Consider the following 7,396-nt stretch of genomic DNA (forward strand, 5'->3'; position numbering starts at 1 on the left):
GGAGAGACGGGGCTGGGGTGACACTGTGCTTTAAAACTCCCTGGTCACAAGCTCCCCCTGAGGGACCAGGGTCCTGTAGGGTCAGCCCTGTCAGCTTGGGTCCAGACGCCCCCCCACCCCTGGCCCTGCTCTGGAGTACCTGCTCAGCCCCTCACCTCCTTCCTGTAGGTGTCGTTTCGACATTTGACTCTGTGCCAGCCACACTCTGCCCTGTTTCCAGCCCCAGCATCCCCAGGCCAGTGGCTGGGGGGGATTCCAGAAAGGTGATATCATCCTGGTTTGTCTGGAACAAAGGGTTTCCCCAGATGTGGGGCTTTCAGTGCCAAAACTGGGCAAGTCCCAGGCAAACCAGGGCAAACTGATCACTCTAAAGTTCTCGTGGAGTGTTTTTTTTTTTTTTTAAGAGTTTATTTATTTATTCATGGGAGACATACGGGGGGGGGGGGCAGAGACACAGGCAGGGGAGAAGCAGGCTCCATGCAGGGATCCTGACACGGGACTCGACCCCAGGACCCCAGGGATCACCACCTGAGCTGAAGGCAGATGTTCAACTGCTGAGCCACGCAGGTGTCCCTCGTCGAGAGTGTTCTTATAATCACTCTATTGAGAGTAACTACATGCCACCCATTGACCCAGTTAAGGTGTAGAGTTCAGGGGTTTTTAGTACATTCACAGTGTGTAACCATCATTACAACCAATTTCAGAACATTTTCATCACTCCCAGATAAACCCCAGACCTGTTAGCAAGAAGTCCCTCATTTCTGCCTAATGAACCTCCACCCCCTATGCCCCCAGCTTTGTATTAATCTACTTTCTGTTCCTTTGAATTTGTCTAAACATTTCATGTAAATGAAGTAATACAATATGTGCCCTTTGAGTCTGGTTTCTTTCACTTAGTGTAATGTTTTCAAGGTTCATCCATGTTGTCACATGTGTCGATATTTTGCTCCTTTTTAATTGCTGAATAATATTCCACTATGTGGATTGGCACATCTATTTGTCTATTTATCATACATTGGGCATTGGGTTGTTCCTACTTTTCAGTGATTAGGAATAATGCTGCTATGAACATCAACAGGCAAATATTTATGTGGACATATGTTTTTATTCTTCTTTGGTAGGTATCTAGAAGTGGGATTGCTAGGTCATATAGCAGCTCCATTTAATCATTTGAAGAACTGTTAGACTGTTTTCCAAAGCATTTTGCCTTCTCGCAGCAGGTTTGAGGGCTCCGATTTGTCCACATCCTCACGAACATATACTGTCTTTTTTTATTCCAGCCATCCCAGTGGGTGTGAAGAGTCTTCCATGGTTTTCATTTGGATTTTCCAGATAGCTAGTAATTGGGTACTGTGTTTGATTTCTGCTCCTATCTGAGCACTTGGCACATGGACTGGGGCAAAATTGATGCTTAACACATGATAGTTGAATTCTAAATACTAGAATGAATCCCATCAGGCTCCCATTGGTAGAGGGAGCATGCATCTATGGCCAGAGTGGGTGGGTCTTCTGTGGGTTTAAGAAAACACCTAAAAAGTATCTATTGAGGGCCAAAATAGAGATGAAGGGGCCTTCTTCACTGGTGTGGGACACTGTTTTGTCATCCAGAGACAGTGCTTTGATGTCAGATTGATGGAGGTTCAAATCTCCCTGGTGAGGCCCCAGTCCTCAACTGTGGGTGGGAAAAGCAACAAAACAGTGAGTTTTAAGGCTAAGGATCCAGAAAAGGGCTAGATTATGGAGGACCTCATGTGATATACTGTGGTCCTATAGGTAGGGTAACGAAGTAGGTTTGCATTTTAGGTAAAGTCCTCCCCCGCCCCCAGCCCCAGCAGCAGGGAAAACGGATCACACCCAGAGGCAGCATGGCATGCAGGAAGGTGTTGCACGAATGCAGGTGATATGTGAGAAGGCTGCAGAGAAGCACTGAGAGAGGAGAGGGGGTCATGGGGTGGTGAGGACTTGGACACTTCTGGAAGGTGACTCAATACTTTAAGGGGCACGGACCTCTTTGTAAATCTGATGAGACACAAAGACATTTCCCCACAAATAAAGTGCACAGAATTTAGCACACAGTGTTCAAGGTAGCAAGAGCACACCTGGATTCCAGGACCGTCCTCATCTCAGCTTTGCCCGGCCATGCTGGTGGCTGTTGGCAAATCACTTTCCCTCTCTGAGCTTTGCTTTTCTTCTCTGAAAAGCCCCCAGACTGCACCAGATGGTCCACAACTTCCTCTCCTGTCTTGAGGGTTTTGCTGCTGAGTAGTACCTGGGCACATTCTCTGGGGTGATCCGGTCAGGCCTGGAAGACATCTTCCCCGGGGAGCACCGAGGGACACGAGTCAGCATGTGACCTGTGCCCGACGGTGTCAAGAGAGCGAGCGGTAAGAACTGCTTTGTTTGCTTTTTCGCTTTTTTATTGAATGTCTATGAAGAAAAAAAATGCACAAAATATATTTCCCACCTTATAAATAATGCATCCGACAGAGGTGGCCTGGAGGATTATCGCCTGCTGTCTGGCTTCGTGTTTGTTTATAACTATCTGAAGAGTTTGAATTATTTCAGAACCCAGATCGAAGCATTTGGCCGAAAAATTTGGTTTGGTTTATAGTCCTCATATCCCTCCCCAAGTAATTATTCTTAATATGCTTTCCCCAGTTGCCCCTGCTGCTGCTCGCTGCTGCATAGGTTGGGATGAGACATTCATTTCTGCCAAGGGCCGGGTGGAGTTCCAGGGAGGTCAAGGGGAAGGTGGAGACAGACCCCTCTAGGTCCCAGCTTTTGTTTGAGACTAACCAGGGTGATCAAAAATGTGCTAGGCAAAGCACTTCGCTTTTTGGAGGTTTTCCCCACTGCAAAATGCAGGAGTAGACTAGCTCTTTAGAATTCCTTTAGCACTAACATTTTATAATATAAGGATCTTTGCTCCCAGCTTGTTTTTATTACTTAAAGACACTGGCTCTCCAAACTGATCGTCATCCCATGCAAGGCTGGTTGGCTAAGAATCATCTGGAGCTTATTAAAAATCCAAATTCCAGGCTTTAGGACCAGACCATTGATTCAAGTTTATGGGATACAGGATGGGACATGGGAAAATACATCCTTTTTTAAAAAAAAATTATTCATTTGCTAATTGAAAAAAATCTGTTTTAAAATACGTATGTTTATATATCTTTTGCTTTTCCCTCCACTAATTTACTAAGGTGATTCTAATGTAGATCCAGGTCTGGGACCCATGCTTTTAGGTAAACATTATTGTATTTCAGTTTAGTTTAATAAACATTGGTGAAGTATTTACTCTATGTGAGGTGTTTTGCTCAATAAGATGAAAAAGACAATTTCTGCTTTAGTTCTCAGTCTGGTAGTGGAAAAAGACAGATGAAAACTAATTCTGCTCTAATGTGAGAGATGCCTCTACCAGATGCAGAGGAGGGAGTCATGAAAATGGGTTGGAAATGACAAGACAGGAGACAGGGTTAGGATGTGGATGGATCCAGGCTCAGAAAGGACACTACTTGGTCATAGAACCCTCTGTGTTTTGATGTCTGGCTCCGGGTGGCAACGGATTTACCATTGCAACAATGATGCAACACTGTAGTCATTCCAATGAAAGTCAGAAATGACACAAGAGTCCCTGATGGGGTTTGGCATTGTTTTGGGCATTCTTGCTGATATACTGTGCTGGAGCTAGGATCAGGTGATGTAAATACAGAAAGAGGAAGTAAAATTGTTATTATGTACCAATGATCTGTTTGTGTACTAGAAAACTCTACAGATTAAGTTGAAAAACTATGAAAAGTAGTATGACAATTTAGTAGCTGAAAATACAATAAAAAAAAATGGAAAAAAAAATGGACAGAGTGAGCAGACCAGTGGTTGCCTGGTAATGGGGTGGAGGGCAGGGAGGGAGAGATTGCAAAAAGGCATGAGGAAATTTTGGGTATAACAGATATACTCATTGCCCTAATTGTAGTGATCATTTCATGAGTGTATACATTGGTCAAACATATTAAATTCTCACTTTAAATATGGGTAGTTTATTAGATCTCAATTATCTCTCAATAAAGCTGTAAAAGCATGCAGCTCCTCTATATTGGTAAAATAAATTAGGAAATATAGAGAAAAATCCTGTTTGTTATAGCAACAAAACACATACAATATCTGGAACAGCCATAATGAAAGAGTGAGGAGTTACATAAATGACAGTACAAAACTTTACTTAGAGTTTATAAAAAGAACTTGAATAAATGGAGAGGTATACTATGTTCCTGGATAGGTAGACTGTCCTAAAGATGCCATTCTTCCTAAATTGCCATGCAAATTTAAAACAAAGGGAATCAGAAGGACAAAGAATTATTTTCTTCTGGGAGAGGTGGTGGGAGATGGGGGAAAAGACTGGAACTTGACCAAATGGGGCATCTGTGTGCATTCACTGCATCTTTCCCATATTCTGTTGCTTTAACACCTGGGGCCTCCCTGAGCTGAGCTGGGAGGGACCCCCTCTCCCAGGGTTAGCCAATTCCTAGAAATTGCCTGCGAGTCTTTTTCAAACACAAACCAGCCAATCCAGAGCCCACAGCCCCAGTCCCCTCTTTTATTATATGTGAGCTTCTATCTCTCTGCCCTAATCACCGAGCGCCAGGTATTGGACAACTAGACAGAGGCCTGCTGAAATTATTAAAACTGGCCAATGTGAAGTGTTGCTTCCCAGAGAAGTGACAATAAAGTCTCGTACCCTTGGTTTCCTCCCTGCTCTCCCCACCCCTGCCCTGCCCCTGTTTCTGACCGACTGACTCCAGTGTTTCCCTGGGCCCTCTGTGCTGTGGCATGACCCTTCAACTTGGGATCTCTGAATAGAACAAAACATGTTCTCAGGGGCAGTTGTTTCCTAATCTGTTGGACTTAACTATACCTTAATAATAACTAAACTCATATAAACAGCCTGGTGGGCAGAATTCTTTTTTTTTTAATAATAAATTTATTTTTTATTGGTGTTCAATTTGCCAACATACAAAATAACACCCAGTGCTCATCCTGTCAAGTGCCCCCCTCAGTGCCCGTCACCCATTCACCCCCACCCCTTGCCCTCCTCCCCTTCCACCACCCTGTGGGCAGAATTCTTAAGAGAGGCCCCTCACAACCCTGGCCCTGGTTAATGCCAATCAAACACTAACCTAGCTACTGCTGTGGAGGGACTTCACAAAATGTAAATAAAATCCCAAGACAGCTGGCCTTAAAACACAGAGATTATTTGAGTGGCCTGACCCAATCGGGGAATCCCTTTAAAAACAGAGTTTTCTCTGGCCCGTGACAGGAGAGGAAGTTATAGAGAGGTGTTTCTACTGGCTTCAAGAAGAAGCAGCCAGCTGCTGTGCTGCAAGCGGCTGTGGGCACCACATGCCATAGAACCAGTGAGCCTGGAAGAAGACTCCAGCCTCAGATGAGAACTGCAGCTCCACCAGCACCATGATTTCAGCCTCCAACGCCTGAGCGGAGGGTTCAGCTAAGCTGTACCCCAGATTCCCAATCCGTGGCCCTATGATATGATAAATGTGTGTTGCCTCAGAGCCACTCTAGAGTTTGTGGCAATTCATTGTGGTGGCACAGAATGGTGGTTCAGAGAATGTCCTCTGGAGCCAGCCTGGGTTCAAATATCGGCTCTGCTGACCTTGAAGTAGTTACTTATACCTCAGCTTGCTCATCTGGAAAGTGGGAATAAATACAGTACCCGCCCCAGGGGTTAGTTGCTTGGAGCGTACCACCAATCTTGAGCAGGTCACCTGCAACTGCCACAGAGCCTCCATCTGCCTGCACACTCAAGCCCAATATTTAAGTGACTTCTTACCCATTTATAAGCACAGAGTAAGTGCTCTATAATTGTTTGCCATTTTCATGCCTCTAAATTTAGATAGAAGAACAATCAGTTGAAAATGACCAAGGATAAACAGTGTAAAATAAGGTTAATGAGATGGCTGGCTCTATCAGATATTAAAGATCAAAATCAAAACCAAAAGCAAAACCACAACAACAAACTCCTGAAGCTGTAATAATTAAATCAGGGTGCTAATGGCTCAAGAATAGACCATTGTTCAGTAGAATCCATAACCAGATACATACAATGTATACACATGTATCATCCACTTAACAAATATTTCTTGAGTGGGTGTTGCTCTACACACGGGTATGGCAGGAACACAAACAAAACAAAATCCCAACAGATGAAGTCCCTGTTCCCAAGTATCTTTTACTTAAATAGATGGAGCCAGAAGATAAACAATTATGTAAGGTTACGTGGGGGATAAACGCCATGAAGAAAACTAGTTAGAAAAAGAGGGACAAGGAGGGATGAGAGTGTTTAGGTGGGGGGGATGGGAGGCCTCTTGATCAGTGAGGAAGAAGTCAGTCAACTATGGGGCATGGGTGTCTAGGCAGAAGGAGGCTCTGTGACAGGTGCAGGTGACCTGCTTGAGATTCATACATTCCAAGCAGAATGAGAGAAGTAGGCAAACAGCAAAAATGAGGCAAAAAAAAAGGCTTCTGTGAATTTTTAACCAGAAGGTTGCTAGATAAAGATACAAGACAGCAGTTAAATTTTAATTTCAGAAACACAGTAAATAATTGTTTAGTTTAAGCAGGTCCCGTGCAGATATTTGGGACATTCTTACACTAAAACTTGACTCATTATGTCTCCAGTTCAATTTTAACTGGATGTCCTGATTTTTGTTGTTGTTGTTGTTTGCTAAATTTGGGAACCTTAAAGGAGAAAAGATGGTCATGACATAGTGTCACGTTTAAAAATCACTATGATGGACTTCATGTCTGTGTCTCCCTCCCCCTAAATTCACTTGTAGAAATCCTAGCACCCATAGCAATGCTATTAGGGGGCGAGGCTTTGGGGTGATTAGGTTCTGAGGGTGGAGCCCTCAGGAATGAGATTAGTTCCTTTATGCCTCAGAGAACCCCTGTGCCCCTCCTGCCACGTGAGAACATACCAAGATGACCAGAAGTGGGCTCTCACCTGACACTGAACCTGCCGGGGCCTTGATCTTGGACTTTTAGCCTCTTGAACTGTGTTTCTATGGTATTTTTGTTATATCAACCCAAATGGACTGAGATAGTCATGACACAAAATTAGGTTTACAATACGATTTCAACCATATTAAAAATATATAGGAAAATGTCTGGGAAAGAATATACTAAAAACGTTAACCCCATTGCTCTTAGATAATTGCCTTATGGATCATATTTTAATTTTTCTTCTTTGTAGGTTTCAGTAATTTCCACATGCTCTAAAGTTTGTCTGATTTGTTCAAATCAGTGCCAAGTACCCTTGGCAGACAGGGAATGAATAACTGCTGATTATTGAATTATTGAATTTATTGTACTCGTGGTACTT

Source organism: Canis lupus, chromosome 5 (assembly GCF_011100685.1).
Source record: "Canis lupus familiaris isolate Mischka breed German Shepherd chromosome 5, alternate assembly UU_Cfam_GSD_1.0, whole genome shotgun sequence".
Classification (NCBI taxonomy): domain Eukaryota; kingdom Metazoa; phylum Chordata; class Mammalia; order Carnivora; family Canidae; genus Canis; species Canis lupus.